A 19084-nucleotide genomic window follows, 5' to 3' on the forward strand; every position below is an offset into this window, starting at 1 on the left:
CTCAGTGCCATAGAGATACATGCCTGGAATAAATAAACTGGTCCATGACAGGGCGCGTCGGCTGCTAAATTAATGAAGTGGGTTATTAAAATACTTGAGATAATGTCTGAGCCCTGGTTACCCTAGAATTTGTCTTAGTGGTCCTTTGGACCCCCCCCCCCTCTGATTTTATTTTTAAACTGGTCATTTGCCCTGTGCCACCGCCTTATTTCCGACGCTGGGCTGTGGTGGGACTCAGACTCAGGGCCAGAAATGAGAAATAAGTAAAAATTCTTATAGGACATATCAGTCTGCGAAATAGCACACTTCCTCTGGACCAAAACCAGTTTATTAGTTGCTTGGACTAGTTTTTAATAGAGATGGCCGATACCAGGCTTAACCCGATACCGATCGATACCGGTACAAACATGAACCGATACCGATATTTACTCACTATGATCCAAAACCCGATACTTCAACCGATACCGATATGGTAACGGTTCATCCCTAGAGTAGTAGGCGCGTACTAAGAAAGATTTTCGCTTAATAGTTGTTAGATAAACTGAATTCAGGCAGGGATAAGGGAGTTGAGATGGATTGGAAATGATGATGGGCGACCTGCGGCCAGGGCCAGAAATAAGAAAAAAATCTTATAGGACATGTGTCCAGTGACCCCCCATTTGACTGGAAAATTTATTGGACATTGTCCACTGGAGTGTGCTAAAATAGTGTCGCATCTTCAAAGTCAAGCTATCAAAACTTCGGAAAATTTATTGGTCAAAGTGTCCAGTGACCCCCTTAGTTTTTTTAAAAAGTTATGGGACATTTTAAAATTTTATTGGACAATGTCCAGTGTCCTGTGCTTATTTCCGGCCCTGCCTGCGGCACCGTATCTCTCCCAATGTACCTCGCGCACGCCCCTACCATTCGGTAGGCGATTGCTAAGTGCTGCCGCGTAGCGCCATTTTATTTGAATGAGAACTAGCTTCTATTTTTAAGATAGAGGGAGCGCCCTTTACAATTTCGTCCAGTACGACCTTACCTAACCGCTGAGGATGCTGGGAGGACTACGGTGCCGTAGGTGGGGGTACACTGGCAACGCTATAGGTATGGGGGTTTCCACTCCATTCCTCTCTCCTTCAAGATTCAGGTACTTTTTATATAAATGAGAACTCGTCACGATTGAAATTCATAGAAATGAGATATTATCACCATCATTGCGTTACTAAAAGACCTAAAAATGTCATGTAGCGCCATACAACGCATTTTAAACGAGTATCGGTTTAGTATCGGTATCGAACCAACCGATCCGATACTATCGGGAGACCCCGAGTATCGGTACCGATACCGATATGGTATCGGTACCGGTTCATCCCTAGTTTTTAAATTCAAGAAATGGGAGTTACTGGTCCTGTAGAGGAGAACAAAGGCTGGGAATGGCGCGCTCCTGTGAGCCCAGCTTCTGGGTGGCAAAGTTTGAGGGAATACGACACTTGTCGGCGATCCTACCCTATAGGTGCCGACTGTCCCGTGTCCGCCGGAGGTGACTTACCCCAATTCCACCTTCCGTCACCTCCCAAGTAAACCTCATTTCCTTCCCTGCTTATCCACATACGACCTAGCGGCCCCCGTCTGTGCTGGGCCGCGTAGGGTCTCCCGCTCCATTCTTCCTGGTGCTCAAGGCCTAACGGCTACGCACTAGTGCTTGTAGGTGGTAAAAAAAAAAAAAAAGGCTGGGAACAGTCTTTGGACCAGTAAAACTGGTTAATGACCACTTTATATTTCTACATATTGTCAGAGCTGCGCTGAAATGGTTCTAGGTTTTATATACTGTCTATTTATTTTATTATACAAAAACGAGTTTTGCTTCGCAGTCCTTAAAAAACTGCATTTATACACAATCCGCGGCACTTTTTCAAACCCACAAAGGGCCAGAAATTAGAAATTATTTTATGTATTGCAATTTGAAATTAAGTTTAATCGATATGAGAAATTTGGTTTTAATTGCGTAGTTCAAACATTTGTTATGATTAGAAATTTTACAACAAAAACGGGTATAAATGCGGCGTTTCGAGATAAAGGGAGCTTAGATTTTCACGTATGAAATTATATAGAATCTGTTCCCGTAAAAACTTATCCCTGTCAAATAATTAAGGCGAAAAAATACAAAATGAGCTTTTAACATTTTAATTTTTCAGGGTGGAAGAGATAAGAACACTTATTTCGAGTAAAATGTCGCTTTACTACTCCTAAAATGAGGTCCCTCATTCTGATTTGTGGCTTTAAAAGCAGTGTCGTATTTCAGACATTTATCATATATTCAGAAAAGGTGTTCATATGTGTGTTGTTACATCATGTATAAGTTTTAAACTTCAATTCGAACTCGAGTCATAATCGTCCTTGATTTAGCTCTTTGTTCCGAAACGCTGCATTTATACCCGTTTTTGTTGTAAAATTTCTAATCATAACAAATGTTTGAACTACGCAATTAAAACCAAATTTCTCATATCGATTAAACTTAATTTCAAATTGCAATACATAAAATAATTTCTAATTTCTGGCCCTTTGTGGGTTTGAAAAAGTGCCGCGGATTGTGTATAAATGCAGTTTTTTAAGGACTGCGAAGCAAAACTCGTTTTTGTATAATATCTGTCCCTTTTTGGGGAGAAACGTTATTTCAGAATAAATTAGTTCTGGAATAGTGAAACTCATTCGTGCAATTTTTAAGACTAATTATATAGTATTTCACTAAATCGTAACTTACATTCGGAAATTGGAATGGTCGGATAATACAATGCACTGTATAAAAACACACTACGCTAAATATTCTTTGTAACCATGTGTGAATTATAAAAATTCTCCAACTATTTCTTTATGATCATTTAACCTAAGGCTTACAAAGACAAAAAATAGGCCCAAAGAGTTTAAAAAAAAATCACGTGAACTTAATTAGAGAATCAAAATGGTGAAATTAAGCGCGAGATTTGAATTGAAACTTTTATTGAAATTCAGCGCGTGCTGGCGCGTGAGCTAGCGCGTGGTTTAAATTTCTTTTTTTTTAAAACCTATACAAAAAGGCCAAGTTAACCTTACGCTACGAGAAATGAGATACTATACCTTTTCAGCCTTTGCTAGTGCTGTAAAGTTAGGCTGTGAAAAAAGTGTACCCCCTTGGTCGCGAAAATGTTTCCACCTCATAATGTTAAGCTCCATAGAGTTTAACATTACGATTTCGGATTGAGTATAAATAGAAAATCCCTGACGGGATTTTCTTAATATTTATTAACGCGATGTACGAGGTTACCTCCCATTTTTAAAATGTGAGTAGTTTTTGGTAAGCGCCATCTAGTGAGCGAATTCTGTAGTTCGATTTTATTCCGTATTTTAAAAATGGCCGCGGACAACAACAATCTTTATGACACAGAGTTAAGCCTTTGTCAGGTCCCGAATGAAGTTTGCAAACCCGTGATCTCCACTCCCTTAAATCCCTATCACTACTTTTACAGCCAAGAACGGAACATGTTCTACCCCAACTTGCAATTTTTATTTTTCAAAACTTACTAATTAGCAATGAGAATTAAAAAATATGTTCAAATCATCGGATTCACCGAGCCAAAGGATTTCAGACGATGGTTTTGAACTTACTGCTTTTGAACGCTAGATGGCTTTAAACACCGACGTTTAAAGAGACAAAAATACCTAAGTTACGCTTTACTTCGACGCTAGATGGCGGTTGCAAAAACTACTAAGACGCAATGGCAGCCCCCCTGGAATTTGCCTGGTAAACCACGTATAACCCACTACTGGGAATTTAAAAAGTATTCACGGTGGTTATTATGTTACTTATGGTCAAAGCAATTTTTAAACTGGTCATTGCCCAGTGCCACCGCCTCATTTCTCACCCTGACCATTCTTTTAATCTAAGTTGGCCATGCCGGATGCCAGTTGCCAGTGCCACAGTTCTAACTTCTAAGTCGTCTGCTTGTTTTTGTTAGAAACCTCTTAAGAAAATCACCGAAGTTACTGTTCCTGACTGACTCCGATCTTTAGTAATTCTGGGCGTTCTTCAACGTTTTAAAAGTTCTTCCAGCAAGGTAATATTTAAAATTTTCGGTATTTTAAACCTGGAACTTAGTTATTTACCTTGTAACATATAACTTCAAGGTTCAAGCATGGATTAACTAACGCTAGGGATAGTTCGTTCCCCCAAAAAGATAACGCACGCATGTTCCAAACGCCCCCCTAGCAGGAAGTTATAAGAAAATTGGACCAAATATCACGTGGTCTATGACGTCAAAATTGAAATCCTGACTAAGTTGGGCAAAAACGATTTATTTTGCCTAGAGATGGCGCTACATAAATTGGGGGAATGAAGAGGGGAATCAAGGAATAATTCGGAACATGTAGTTGGCGATAGAATTACATGGGAAACCCAGTTAGTGAACAATCCCTAGCGTTAGTTAATCCATGGTTCAAGCTTAAAGCACAGGCACAGTATCAAAGGCACATTCCTATTATAGAGGCCGTTTTCCATAGCGGGAAATGTTTAAGTAGGATAGTAGTAAAAATTGTAGTATTTCCCCTACGTGGAAAAGCAAAACCTATGATGGAGAAAATAGTATGAATTTCTACATTGTGCCGACTAACAATAGGTGAATGTGCCCCTGTTTTTGTTATGATCAGCCTCACAAATTGCCGCCTTTTCCTAAATATTGCTATTGTACTGTCTATGTACCGTGAAAAGAGGCGCATACTTAGCCTTTCGTGAATAAACTGGAAAAACGAAATGGGGGAGCAATACATTTGCCTTTTAACTAGGCGCTTTAAGTGGCCTAATTGCAAGGCTAGTACAGATATGTGCTTACGTTCAAACGAGATTAGACCAGGTTAGGTTTGGTTAGGTTAGGTTTAAGCGACGCCGATGAAAAGCTTGTTTTCAAAATTTCGTGGCGGTAAAGTAGGCGTGACTCGTGAGTAGTGGCCTACTTGAGAGGCCAGTAGAGAATGAACATGCAAAATGAAACTAGTGACATTTTCTTTTGCTAGGGATAATTACATGGGTCTCTTGTCTAGGTGTTTATAGTCGACTACTTGACAGCCAGTACACTATTAAATGAAGACAAAAAGTAGAGCTGTGTATAAAATTAATTAAGCAATGTATAAAAATAGAATTAATAAAATATTTACAATAAGAGGTAAAATTGAAATGGTTACAAAAAGAGATAGAATGGAAATATTAAAATAGATAGATTTGGTTAGACACTGGACTGTTCACACAGTAGGGCGACTATAGACACTGCCTTCTCTAATACTAGGCCTTGCGATAGGAATAAAAGGGGGGTGGCAGTTAGGATTTCACAAATTGCGCTAGATGTCGCTTTTCCGAGGTTTTAAACTGGCGGCAAATTCAAAACTATGGGAAATTGTTAGCTAAGTTCGGCTCGAAAAAGAAAGCAAAAAACCGGTCAATAAACTGGCGGCAAATTCAAAACTATGGGAAATTGTTAGCTAAGTTCGGCTCGAAAAAGAAAGCAAAAAACCGGTCAATAAACTGGCGGCAAATTCAAAACTATGGGAAATTGTTAGCTAAGTTCGGCTCGAAAAAGAAAGCAAAAAACCGGTCAATAAACTGGTTCATGATGCTGAACGGTTTCCGAGTTCGAAAAATACTAGTTTAAATTTGGTGTACGTTTTGACACGTGTCAATGGCGTCTGCATGGAAATTTCAACCTATCACAGCCCTTAAGTTTTTCCCAAAAACTGCCACTGCCAATGAAATTCCTTAAGTTTGATTTGGATTGACCAATGAGCGCGCTTGGAAAGGTAGGAGGAGATTTCTTTGGCAGCTGAATTCGGACACAGACTTTATCACCAATATTTTATTTATCCACTTCTCTAGTTTAGCAGACGATGTGCCCTAGTCAATGGTCATGGACCAGGCTATTTAGAAGTTTAAAAAAATCCTTATTTCCCACCCTGGTCCGCCATAAGCGAAAGACGTGACGTCATGCGAGACTGCGCAGTACGAATTTACTTTCGTCATCGCGAAAATTCGCCTCAGAAAAGAGCCATCTAACGGTTACTAAGCGCAAATTCAAAATGTCACATAAAAAATGCTTCTATCGTACATTTCAAGGCCTAGTATTAGAGTTGGCAGTGCTTCTGCTTTATCCAGAAAAATACTTAAAACCTTATTTCCCTGCCTGGTTGGAAAATGTTTTTGACGGCCAACTTGTCATAGAGTTATTAGTATAAAATGCTCTACTAAGTTGCCCACATATTCTGACCAATCATGAAGGTCCACACTTTTGAGCCTCTCGAGACGGTGTGAATTGCGGAAAAAACAACAAATAGGCGAATATTTTTCTTTGGTGGTCATTAATTCTCTTCATATCAGCCTGCGCAAGGAAGCTATTTGTATCTTCAATTCTAATTCATTCTTACAGAGCTCCACTCTTAGCTTGGCAATGTCATTCTCATTTTCAAGGATCATTCCTATTTACGACGACGCCTTCGATAGTGGGAATTAGCTTTAGTAGGATAGTAGTAAACATAGTAGTACTTTTTCTACAACCGAAAAGCTAAACCGATGACGGAGAAAATACTATGGATAGCTACATTTTGACTAATCAAGGCGGTTTCGTATGGTTTTACTGTTTATATAATTTTTGATTATTAGCTATTAGTGCTATATTCATAGCAAGGTTCCGCCTTGAGGGAACGAAATCCCCTGTAGCGAGGGCAGTTCTTACACGAAGAACTATACCCGTTAAAGCGAGGGTAGTTCTAGAATGCAGTGTAATACTGCATATAAAATCGGCCATTTGACCGACTTAAAACGCAGTGTGAAACTGCGTTTAAAGTCAAACTCAAAAACTTCAGGAAAAGGCAGAAAGTTTTCAATTTGTACAAATGTATGGGGTATTAAATCGGTTTTGGAGGCCATAATATTCAAGCAGTAGATACAGACGTTTTTGTGAAATTTAATAATCGCTTTTCAATAAGAGGTTTTCGAGCACCAGAACCGCATTTAACCTTATCTTCTCTACAATATTTCCAAAAAAAAATCCATTTGGACTCTAAATGCGTTCAAAATAAATATAAATTCTGTCACAAAAGAAACTTCCCCACATCTTGGCCTCTCAAGCAGATGTCTATAGCACTGCCAACTCTAATACTAGGCCTTGAAATGTACGATAGAAGCATTTTTTATGTGACATTTTGAATTTGCGCTTAGTAACCGTTAGATGGCTCTTTTCTGAGGCGAATTTTCGCGATGACGAAAGTAAATTCGTACTGCGCAGTCTCGCATGACGTCACGTCTTTCGCTTATGGCGGACCAGGGTGGGAAATAAGGATTTTTTTAAACTTCTAAATAGCCTGGTCCATGACCATTGACTAGGGCACATCGTCTGCTAAACTAGAGAAGTGGATAAATAAAATATTGGTGATAAAGTCTGTGTCCGAATTCAGCTGCCAAAGAAATCTCCTCCTACCTTTCCAAGCGCGCTCATTGGTCAATCCAAATCAAACTTAAGGAATTTCATTGGCAGTGGCAGTTTTTGGGAAAAACTTAAGGGCTGTGATAGGTTGAAATTTCCATGCAGACGCCATTGACACGTGTCAAAACGTACACCAAATTTAAACTAGTATTTTTCGAACTCGGAAACCGTTCAGCATCATGAACCAGTTTATTGACCGGTTTTTTGCTTTCTTTTTCGAGCCGAACTTAGCTAACAATTTCCCATAGTTTTGAATTTGCCGCCAGTTTATTGACCGGTTTTTTGCTTTCTTTTTCGAGCCGAACTTAGCTAACAATTTCCCATAGTTTTGAATTTGCCGCCAGTTTATTGACCGGTTTTTTGCTTTCTTTTTCGAGCCGAACTTAGCTAACAATTTCCCATAGTTTTGAATTTGCCGCCAGTTTAAAACCTCGGAAAAGCGACATCTAGCGCAATTTGTGAAATCCTAACTGCCACCCCCCTTTTATTCCTATCGCAAGGCCTAGTATTAGAGAAGGCAGTGGTCTGGATAACCAGGGTTGGCAAGTTTGTGCCGGGGTGGAAAAAACCTGGGTAAAACCGGTGGCAAAAACTACATTCGCGGTTTTTTCCTGGTTTCTATTTAAAGTATTTCACTAATTACTCGTTAAATATTCGCGAAAAGGGAGGGGGGCTCTTTGCTAGGAGCTTAGAAAATATCGTGTAGCTCCTCCAGGCACATGTAACGTAACGTACTTCATGTGTAAAGCCTAATCGGCTTCCGCTACTACCCACCCCTATTCAGAATTATTCTCTCTCATCTGAAACCTTTTAAAAGCCTATCATTCTAGTTAATACCAAATAAAATTCCTTGGTGGTCGCTGTTGCTACAGTGCTGCGTGCTATTAAATGAATCTAGCCCTACCTTTAATACCAAAAAACCCAGATTTGATATAGAAATAGCTCGACTCAAAAATGTCCTTCAAATAACCGAAACCATACACAAGGAACTTGATGATAAAAAGGAATCAACTTTTTTATAAATTAGTGTTAAATAAAAAAAGGCAGGCAGGCGGGCGGGTGGGAATTGAATCGAACAACCAGGAGTTAGTTGCAAGGCATCATGGTCATCCTCTTTTCACTAGAAGCATCATCATCATGGATTGTCAGAGGGTGGTCCTTTTTTTCTTCTTTTTCGGTGACAAGACCGCGCCGTTTTCAACTAGTCTTTTTTTCTTTCTTTTTTTGCTTCTGCTCGTAGCTGTTAGTAGAATTATTTTTTATCCAAAGGGTTGGCTTGGCTTGGGCTGGGGTATGGTATTTGACGGGAATGGACAGCGTAGAACGGAAACGCATCATGTGGTAGTGGTGGTGGGATACAAGTTCTGTTCACAGTTTCGTTTATAAAAGGACGGTTCGAAGGATTTGGCCGCTGCTATGCAATTTAGCAAGTTTTGTAGTAGGGTTTATACTGAATCTGGTTGGGTGGGAGTTATTGTTCTCCCTGTACATAAATGAAATACAGAACTCCTTGGCTCACAGCCAAGTACACCTATGCGCAGATGATGCCGCTACCTTAACATAGTCAGATGACATCACAACCTTAACAAAGCAAATGGACGATGACGTACTTAACTTGGAAAATGCACTAAACAGCCTGGCACTACGTCTACAAAAATCCAAATGCGTATTCATGATATTTGCTAACCATCAGAAAAAGCTCCGCGAGATCGAAACTACCCAAAAATTGCCCAAGTCCGGATTGGTACGAGTCAAATCATTTTGCTATCACCTACACTGGAACAAGTTACCGGCAGAAGTCAAGTCGGAAAACCTAACAATAACGCAATTTGAACATAAAATACATAAACTTCTTACCTAATGTATAAAAATATTTTAATATAACGAGTTTTACTTTTACTTTTTACTCTAAAAAAAAGAAGAAAAAACCTTGTAAACTTAAGCTGACTAATGGACCCATCTGGAAAGCAACTGTATTCCAGTTGAGATGACACTCCAATAAAGCCATTTTATTATTATTATTATTATTCATTCTTTGGGGGCGATCTTGGGTTGGCGCGTTACAAGTTCACAACAAAGCAAGGGTAAATGGTGGTGATGGAAAGTGAGAAGCTTGCACTGGGAATTTTCTTAGTGAGAAGTACGATGTTTGCGACGTGCTACCGAAGTCTTGATCTCACTAGCTTCTTTGGCTAGACTCTAGAGACCAATCAGCGCTCTACTTTTAATATTATATTACCTTTTTGAATTTCTCTATAAGAGACTGTCGTTTAAGTATGTCATAGCCCCATTTCTTACCATTCCAAGGATACTAAATACTCGTGGATACAACAATAAGTACTTGAGATATAAACAAAACATGAAATAAATATCCATCATTGTTCTCTCCATCCCTTATGAAATCCTGTAAGCTGGGTTTAAGACGCTTAAGTAGAGAACCAGAATGTATCGGAACCCTGATTTGTTAGCGACCCCTTGTTGTTGTTTGACGCAAGAACGACTCTGGGTTTAACTGGTTATAAACTCTTTATTAATTTAAGTAAAACATTATTTCCGGGAATACAACTGCTATCTGAGAACAGATAACTGGGAACTGATCAACTGTGAACTGAGAACTGAGGAACTGACAAACGTTATCGGAATGTTATCCGGTTATATAGTTAAGGCATCGCGATAAAAAATAAAGATTACAAGAATGACCGCGATGCATAAAAAACACAAGTATAGAAAATAGAATCTGGATATAGATAAAAAACAACCGGTATTACCTCTAATTTACAACAGTCCCTCTTAATATCGGTGGTTTCAATCTTCTATCCAGGGGGTGGTCATTTAATTATTTCCAGTCCAAGGGCTTTGACGCAGAGGAGATGCTTCGGACGGAACAGGCTCTTCGTACAGATGTCAGCTGGCATTTCCTCTGTTGGTAGATACCGACAGACTTTATGTCCCTCTTCTTCCAGGTCGCTGGTCCATTTCTTTGCTCTGGCAATGATTGACTTGTCGAACCGGGTTGACTTGACGATTTCTTCGAGGGATTCTGTTAATCCTTCCGGTACGACCATATATATTTCCTCCTCGAGTTCGCCATTAAGATAGGCCGTGACGACATCCATTTGGTGGACTTCCAAACCGATTTCCACAGCAAGGGCCATAAGCAGTCTTATCGAGCTGGATCTAATGACGGGTGCGAACGTCTCTTGGTAGTCGATCCCTGGTCTCTGGGCAAAACCTTTCGCTACGAGCCTGGCTTTCCTTTTCTCTACTTCTCCGCTGGGTAAGTACTTCGTTCGGAAGACTAAACGATTTTCAAAGACCTTCTGGTTTTCCGGACAGTCAACGATGTCCCAGGTTTCGCACTTGATAAGCGAAACGAACTCTTCCGTTACTGCTTTCCTCCAATCGTTCGCGTACGGAGAAGCCAGGGCTTGCTTCATGGACAAAGGATCTGATAAGATGGCTAGGTTTGCTGACTCATCGGACAGGGTTTCTTGCTCGTCAGTAGCCTCTTCAGTGGACTCTTTTGAGACGCTCGGAATCATGTTGAACGATTTTTTCGGTCGTCCGGGTACTCCAGTTCTTATTTTCTTCGGTCTTCCGGGACCTTTCTTCAGAACGAGGGTTTCTGACGGTTCTTCAAAGACGTCGTCGTTTTCCTGGGAATTAGATTCTTCCGGGATTTCATCTTTGAATTCCATTTTGACTTCTTTGAGTTCTTCTCTGCTAGACGGTTTTGCAGCGTGTGTAGTGGCCGGGACTTCGATTTCGCTTTTAGCTTTGCTTCCGTATTTCAGGTTGACTTCTGGAGTGACGAAATCATCATATCCGCCTTGTTTATTAAATTCTCCCAGGAACTTGACATTTCGACTTCGGTAAATTTGCTTCTCGGACGGAACCCAGAGTCGATAGGCCTTCGAGACTTCAGAATAGCCGATGAAAACGCATTCTTTGCTCCTGGCTGCAAACTTCCCCTTCCTTTTATCTTCGTCCAACAGCAAAGCTTTGTCGCCGAAAATCCTCAAATGTTGCAGGGATGGCTTCTTTCCGGTCCATCTGGTAAATGGTACTTCTCCATTTATGCTCCGGGAAGGACAACGGTTTCGAATGTAATTAGCAGTGGCCATCGCTTCTGCCCAGAATGATGGTGGAAGTTGCGCTTGTATCATCATACATCGGGCCATATCCAGGAGTGTTCTGTTCTTTCTTTCAGCAATGCCATTCTGTTCCGGGGTGTATGGTACGGTGAGTCTTCTTTTTATCCCAGAGTCTTTCAGGAATCTGTCGAATTCATTGTTGCAGTATTCGGTTCCGTTGTCGGACTGCAAGGTCTTGATTTTTCTCCCGGTTTCCACTTCAGCTCGTTGCTTGAATTCTTTGAAGGCTTTCAACACTTCGCTCTTGTGTTTTAAAAAGCTGACTTCACTCCACCGGGAATAATCATCAGTGAAAACGACGATGTACTTGGCTCCACTCATCGACGTTACTCTCATCGGCCCGCATACGTCAGAGTGTACTATTTCCAGGACATGCGAGGTTCGGCTATCTTCGGTTTTCGGGAACGGCTCCTTTGATCGCTTTCCTTTGATACAGATTTGGCAGATTCCCAGACTCCCATCTTTTTCAATGTTGAGTCCCGTAGCCAAATTCTTCCGGGCCATTTCCTTTAAACTTCTCTCGTTCAAGTGACCGAGTAGGAAATGCCACTTCTCCAGGTTGCTTCTAGGCTTTATTTCCGCTTGCACTGCATGGACCGTTTCTTCAGCCTTTCTCAGGAAATAAAGGTCTCCAACTCTGTCAGCAACTGCAATCACTTCCCCGGTTGCCGTTTTAATCCAGGCTTGCGACTTCTTGAATGTGACCTCATGTCCTTTGTCTGTCATCTTGGCAATGGATAGGAGATTTGTTCTTAAATCCGGGACATGAAGGGCTCGTTCCAGGCGAAGAATTCGATTGTCGCTGCCATTCGTTGCGGGTACTTTTACTTCGCCAACACCTCGTATCTTCGTTGACTCTGCAGTGGCCAGGTTTAAAGATTTCGTGGTCTCTTCGTAAACGTTGAAGCAGTCTCTGCTGGAAGTCATATGTGAGGTGGCTCCGCTGTCCAGGCACCAGGAATCGTGATAAGCCTTCAGGTGCAATGCGAATTCTTCCTCGGCCAAATTTTCTGCCAGTACATGATGGGCGTTTTCTTTCTTTCTGGTTCTTATGCCTGAACCATGGTTTCTGTCGGGGCAATCGGCTACCTTGTGGCCGGGTTTCCTGCATCCATGACACTTGTACTTGAAGGTCGTGCTTCCTCGTCCACGTGAACCTCTTCTTCTACCCCTACTGCCCATCATCGCATTCTGCACGGGTTCGTCTCCTTTAGATTGCTTGGCGTCCGATTCCTCCAGGATTTTTATTTTCAAGGCTTCTGGATCAGGTAACGTATCCCTGGACTCTATTGCGCACCGGAAGTTCTCGTACGATTCTGGTAGACTGTATAACAACATAATGGCCAGTAGGTCGTCGTTTACAGCTACTCCCATGTCCGCCAACTTGTCTACTGCGTCGAAGAATTCTCGGACGTGATCCCGGACATCTTCTCCCTCCTTCATTTTCTTGAGGGTCAGTTTCTTCAGCAGCGTGGCTTTCCGGGCAGGTCCACTGGACTGGTAGATGGATTCGAGCTTCTGCCATACTTCCCGTGAGGTCGTGCAATTCTTTACTTGCTTCAACTTCGACGGACTGATCGACAAGATTAGGTCCGCTCTTGCTTTCCGATCATTACTGTCCCAGGTAGCGACCGCCTGGGCGTTGCCTTCCGTTCCCCGTACCAGAGTTGGCCTCGTTGAAGTTCCATCTACGTACTCCCAGAGATCGTTCTTTTGAAGCAGGGCTTCCACTTGCATTTTCCAGGTATCATAATTATCTTTCGTTAACGTCTCGATTCGTCCCAGGTGATTTCCGGCCATTCTTCTTCTGACTCCGCACCTTAAAGGATAATCTTCCCGGCGTTGGACTTCTTATGACTTCTAAACCTTTGCGCAGTGGAAGCGTGCTGGGCCCATAACCTGTTGTTGTTTGACGCAAGAACGACTCTGGGTTTAACTGGTTATAAACTCTTTATTAATTTAAGTAAAACATTATTTCCGGGAATACAACTGCTATCTGAGAACAGATAACTGGGAACTGAGAACTGAGGAACTGACAAACGTTATCGGAATGTTATCCGGTTATATAGTTAAGGCATCGCGATAAAAAATAAAGATTACAAGAATGACCGCGATGCATAAAAAACACAAGTATAGAAAATAGAATCTGGATATAGATAAAAAACAACCGGTATTATCTCTAATTTACAACACCCCTTTATGTCCAAAAACTCCCGAGACGAGCTAAGAATTAAAGAAGGTTGAATGAAGGAAAGAGAGGCGCTCGGCGGCTCAAGTTGGTATCGGTAGAAGTGTCTTTCTAAAGCCCTATCGAATAGTAGACAAGCTTCCTTTTTTATTTCTCGCGTCCCACCATCCGATAAAAAAGTAAAGAAATAAAGAATATCCCTATCCTGTGATGCACCGAACGCCCCACTTACCACCACTGCTACCATGCCAGAAATGGTATTCTATGGTAGCTACCTCCACACCGATTCCTTTCTGGAGCAGGGCCACCCGTGGACCGAAAGTCTTATCTTTTTTAGACCGAATTCATTTCGTTTTCTAACATAGACATAAGCTAATAATAATACTATAAGTTTACAAGTGGTCTCTTAAAATTACAATCTCTAGGAATTTTACACTTGCGAGATCAATGATTCACGTTATAATTTCATTATTTTAGGAAATGATATCACGGGTGAACTTGACCATCGACCCGGATATTCTGCAATGGGCGAAAAGTGGTTTTGAATTGCCTAAAGATTCACCTGTGACTGAAGAACCACTTGGAAAAGGTAACTACAGTTTCGAGTATTGTCTGGCATACGTGAATTGTTTTTATCATAGTTAGGTTCCTTATCTTACAAAGGGCTGTGCAAATATTAGGGAATTAAATTTTAGAACTCCGTCGAATGTAGTGTGTTTAAAAAAACAAACAGGCTGTAACAAATCATTTAAATATCTTACTCATAATAATACTTGGAACAAAATTATTTTACTTATGCGCTATCCCATTCTTATTTTTTTTAAAAAAAGGCAATTCTCCAATTCTCACTTTCTTTAGTTGGTAAAGAAAAACGTGTTAATCTGACTGATGCAGAAGGGACAACACCCTTGATGAGTGCTTCCAGCCATAATCTACTCAACGAATTAAGAGATTGGAAGACACGCTCGGTCAATTACTGAAGCAAACGGAGAATGACAATTGGAAACGATTACGAGAGAACTTTAATCTAGAGAACAGATCGGCAAACTAAATGTATAACCTAACATATTCAAGCGCTATTTTTTGAGTCTTCGTCTTATGTTTTCAAAAGCTGTCTTAAATTAGTTTTGCAATTAGCTATCATGAATGTATTTCGCTGTTTGTATATCCTGTATTTCCTGAAAATTAGCATGCCTATCCCGCATTTCGTGGAAATTTAAAAAGAGAATTAACCATAGTTTTGCCTCAAAATGTACCAATGTTTTCTACTAACTTTTAAAAAAATTATTTCCTTCTTTGAACTCCTAAAATCGCGTCGTACGATGTTAATACAAAAAAACCTTGTCAATGTTTCGCTTTGAATGGAAATGAAGAACCTCGGCGAAAGGTTATTACCTAACGACACATGAACCTACTACCTCATTAAAAACTGTTTGAACTAAGAAATCAGAAGAAGTTCATAGATGCGCTGGAACTAAATAAAACAAACCTCATAAATTGATGTGGTGTAGAATGGCACAGTCAATTTCAAGAATATACTCGGTACTTTATGCTTTATGTTTCAAATTTATGTCAAAAGTTCAATAATATATTATAAAGTTAATAAATCTGAAATATGTTTTGCTTTGCTTTTTTTAATGTTCAAATTTAAAGAGAAAACATTTGTTTTAAAATATTACTGTCATTTGAAACTTCAGTATGGTGGTAGCTTGTAATTCCGAACACTTTTTTAAAATCGATTGAAACATGACACACGTATAATGTTATGAGAAATATTTGATATTGTACCAAATAGCTTGAACATTTGCGCTACTTTTGAGCCTATTTTGAGCCAAAATTACCGGTAACTTGTGGAGAAATATCTATTTCCCCATTTCTAGTAGTGGCGTCCAATTCCGAACTGATGTCTTGTAATTCCGACGTAGGGGGTTTCAATTCCGACCCCCCGCTTCCAATTTCTGACCCCCCGCTTCTAATTGCCGACCCCCCGCTTCTAATTTCCGACCCCCCGCTTCTAATTTCCGAACCCCCGCTTCTAATTTCCGAACCCCCGCTTCTAATTACCGAACCTGCTTAAAAACAATAATAAAAAACTCATAATTTCATTAAACATTTATTTAGTGGAAAAAACAGTTTAGGTAAGTATAGGCCTAGGTACAATGTGGATTTAACGGGGATAAATAGAAGTCTTTAAAGTAAGGTGGAAAAAAGGCAATTATCGCAACGATGCTTGTAACCACCAGTGCAAGCTAACCCTTTCTTTGCTTCACTCAAGTTGCAGCATTTAAAGCAGTTCCAGTTCTTGCAAACACTGCAACACACCCACACTTCATTAGCCTCCCTATTTTCCCATCGTGTGTCGCAAGATTGGCAGACTGTTTTTTTATCAGGACGGAATTTTTTAGTTTTAGTGGCTTTCTTGGCCAAAATTTTCTCCTTAGCTGCTGCCTTGTTTGCTGTAACTGTCGCCTTTTTCTCCAATTTTGCCCGCTTCCGCTCTTCCTTCTCATTCTGTAATTTCACCCTTTCTTCCTCCCTCTTTTGCTTCTTTTCTATCTTTTCTATTTCTTTTTTTTCATTTTCCTCTCTCTTTGTGGCCATAAGCGAGATAAATTCGGGTCCAGTTAAATGCTGCGGGATTACCATTTGATTTCTCTTCCGCTTTTCAACTCGTTTATGAGCTGGGTAGGAGAGAATTCCCCGAAAAGCTGGCGTTGCGATTGCGAAATTGCTAGCAATTGAAGTTGATGGACAGTTGGTTGCTGATTCAGATGATGTGGGCTTGCTTATGAGAACTGAGGATGAATGTGTGCTTAAGTTCAAGGCAGCCGTAAAGTTGAAAGATGGCTGGGAATTCCTCTGCGTGGGTGACGGCGGAGGCTTGCTCAGGGTGGCTGATTGCGGAGGCTTGCTCAGGGTTGCTGATTGCGGAGGCTTGCTCAGGGTTGCTGATTGCGGAGGCTTGCTCAGGGCGGCTGAAGGCGGAGGCTTGCTCAGGGCGGCTGAAGGCGGAGGCTTGCTCAGGGTGGCTGAAGGCGGAGGCTTTATTAAGGCTGCTACAGGAACTTTAGTTTTTGAATACGGAACCGCAAAAGAACGTTTTCTAATTGTTGAAGTTGGTATGGAAATGCCCGGCGATACAAACCCTCGAGCTGCCGAAGTAAAATTACTTGTCTGGTCAGAGACATTCAAAGTGGATTTTTTCGACGTGGCAGTCGCCTCAGCATTGCAAGTTTTTGAAGTTGAACTTGGAGGTGTAGATCGGACAGGTCGGTTTGTAACTTGATTGTGTGGCACAGTTGGGAATGCCGAATTTTGTCCAGAGTTCTCAAATGTTTCAAAATCTTCCCTTGGAGAATGGAAAAAGTCGTTGACTGATGCTAAAGTGCTTGTAAAACCCAACTCTGATGATTTGTCGGATATGGGGGCTTTCATCGCGGCGAAATAATTTTTGAGAGTTTTCCACGCATCAAACAATGGTTCTGCGATGTCAAAGCCTTCTTCTTCCATTAACCTGAACTCCCGAATCTTTTTTTCACCCAACGCTTCTTCGAGGTTTTTCATAGATTGCTTCATTTTGTCAAATTCATTGTTCGGCGCAGTCTCAACTTCCTGATCATCGTCAAACAACTCTGATGGTAACAGTTTGGTTTCGTCTATTGCCAACCTGTTCACGGGAAATACCCCACTCGCCCGAAAGCCATGAATGATAGTGGCCGTGCTTATAGTGTTCTCCCAACATCCCCGAAAGACACGAGAAAAGGTTTTCTTGTCGACAAATTTTCCAGTTTCCGTTTGGTACTGTTGAACAGCTTTTGTCCAATTGCATTTCATTGCCTTAAAGACTGAAACATCAAGAGGTTGCAAGATGTGGGAGGAATGTGGGGTAGACAGTACAGTTCTATGCCATTTTCTTCGCACAGTCTGCTTGTGTCCAAATTGACGTGACTACTATGTCCATCTAGCAGCAAAACAACGGGTCTAGCAGGTGGAATGCATTTTAAAAAGTGGTTTTTTATCCACCCCTGGAAAACTTCAGAAGTCATCCATCCAGATTTTGAGAGCGCGAAACGTGACCCTTCAACTCCGTCTTCGAGAGGATTGTGTGTAAGACGAGTTCCGCTAAAAATCTGAAAGGGTGGGATTGCGCTTCCAGACGCGGATACTGCGCACAAGACCGTTATTTGTGTCCGTGTATCCCCTGCAATCTGCATAACATTTTTCTGTTTCCTAGACGCAAGGACCTTGCCAGTTTTCGGTGACAAGCAAAACCCGCTTTCATCCGCGTTCCAAACACGGTCTCCACCATGGTCAAGCATACCAAGGCCAGACATAAATTTCTGGTACCCTTGAAACCAACGATTAATTGCAGTTGGTGTACATGCAGTGGCTCGAGAAATATGCAAGGGCTCGGCGGTTCTCAGCTTCACGTCAGGATTTCTTTTTAAAAATCCACGGAACCATTCTTTTCCGGGTTTGTTATCTTTAAAAGGTGTTATTCTTCCTTCTCTCTGAACCATATCTCGTACTTTATCAAAAATTTGATGTTTTACGCGACCATATCCGATTTTGGACATCTTGATCGCCCAGTTAGCCAGATCTCTCTCTTCGTCATAACTTAAAACAGACTTTCTTCCAACTTGGGCACTGTCATATTTAACCGAAAGTTTGCCATGCAAGGTAGTTTTAGGGATGTGGTAAAGGGCAGCCGCTTTGGTAATAGAAAGACGTCCTTCACGAACGTCTTCGAGAGCTTTGACAACATCCATATCTGTGTATTTTGATTTGTTTTTACGTGGTTTTTTAACACCACCACCTGTAATGTGGTATAACTATGGTGAAATAAACTTCAGCGCCTATCTCATTTGTATGCTAAATTGGGATTATCTAAAACTGAAATATTTTTTTCATTAGGTGAATCGGGATAAAATTCCCTAACCAAGGCTTAAGTTTTGGGACGTTAATTCTATAATAAATTTCGCTTTCAAGTTTTAAATCTCTCGTAGGTTAATAGGATAAAAAAGATTATTAATAAATGCAACAGCGATTTACATTACCTTGATCGTCATATTCCATATTCAAGTAGGTATAAACCTTTAGCGACCATAGATGGGCACTATCATATCATTTGATAGTTTTACCACTTGATACGATAGAAAACTAAATCTGCCCCAATCAAAGTATCAATTTTGATAGTTATTTTCGAGAAAAATTTGAATTATAATGATCGATTGAGTTTGATAGCTTAAAAAGTGCACTCA

Source organism: Phalangium opilio, unplaced genomic scaffold (assembly GCF_054372755.1).
Source record: "Phalangium opilio isolate 3A_F unplaced genomic scaffold, DU_Popi_V2 ptg000002l_1, whole genome shotgun sequence".
In the NCBI taxonomy this organism is placed as follows: Eukaryota; Metazoa; Arthropoda; class Arachnida; order Opiliones; family Phalangiidae; genus Phalangium; species Phalangium opilio.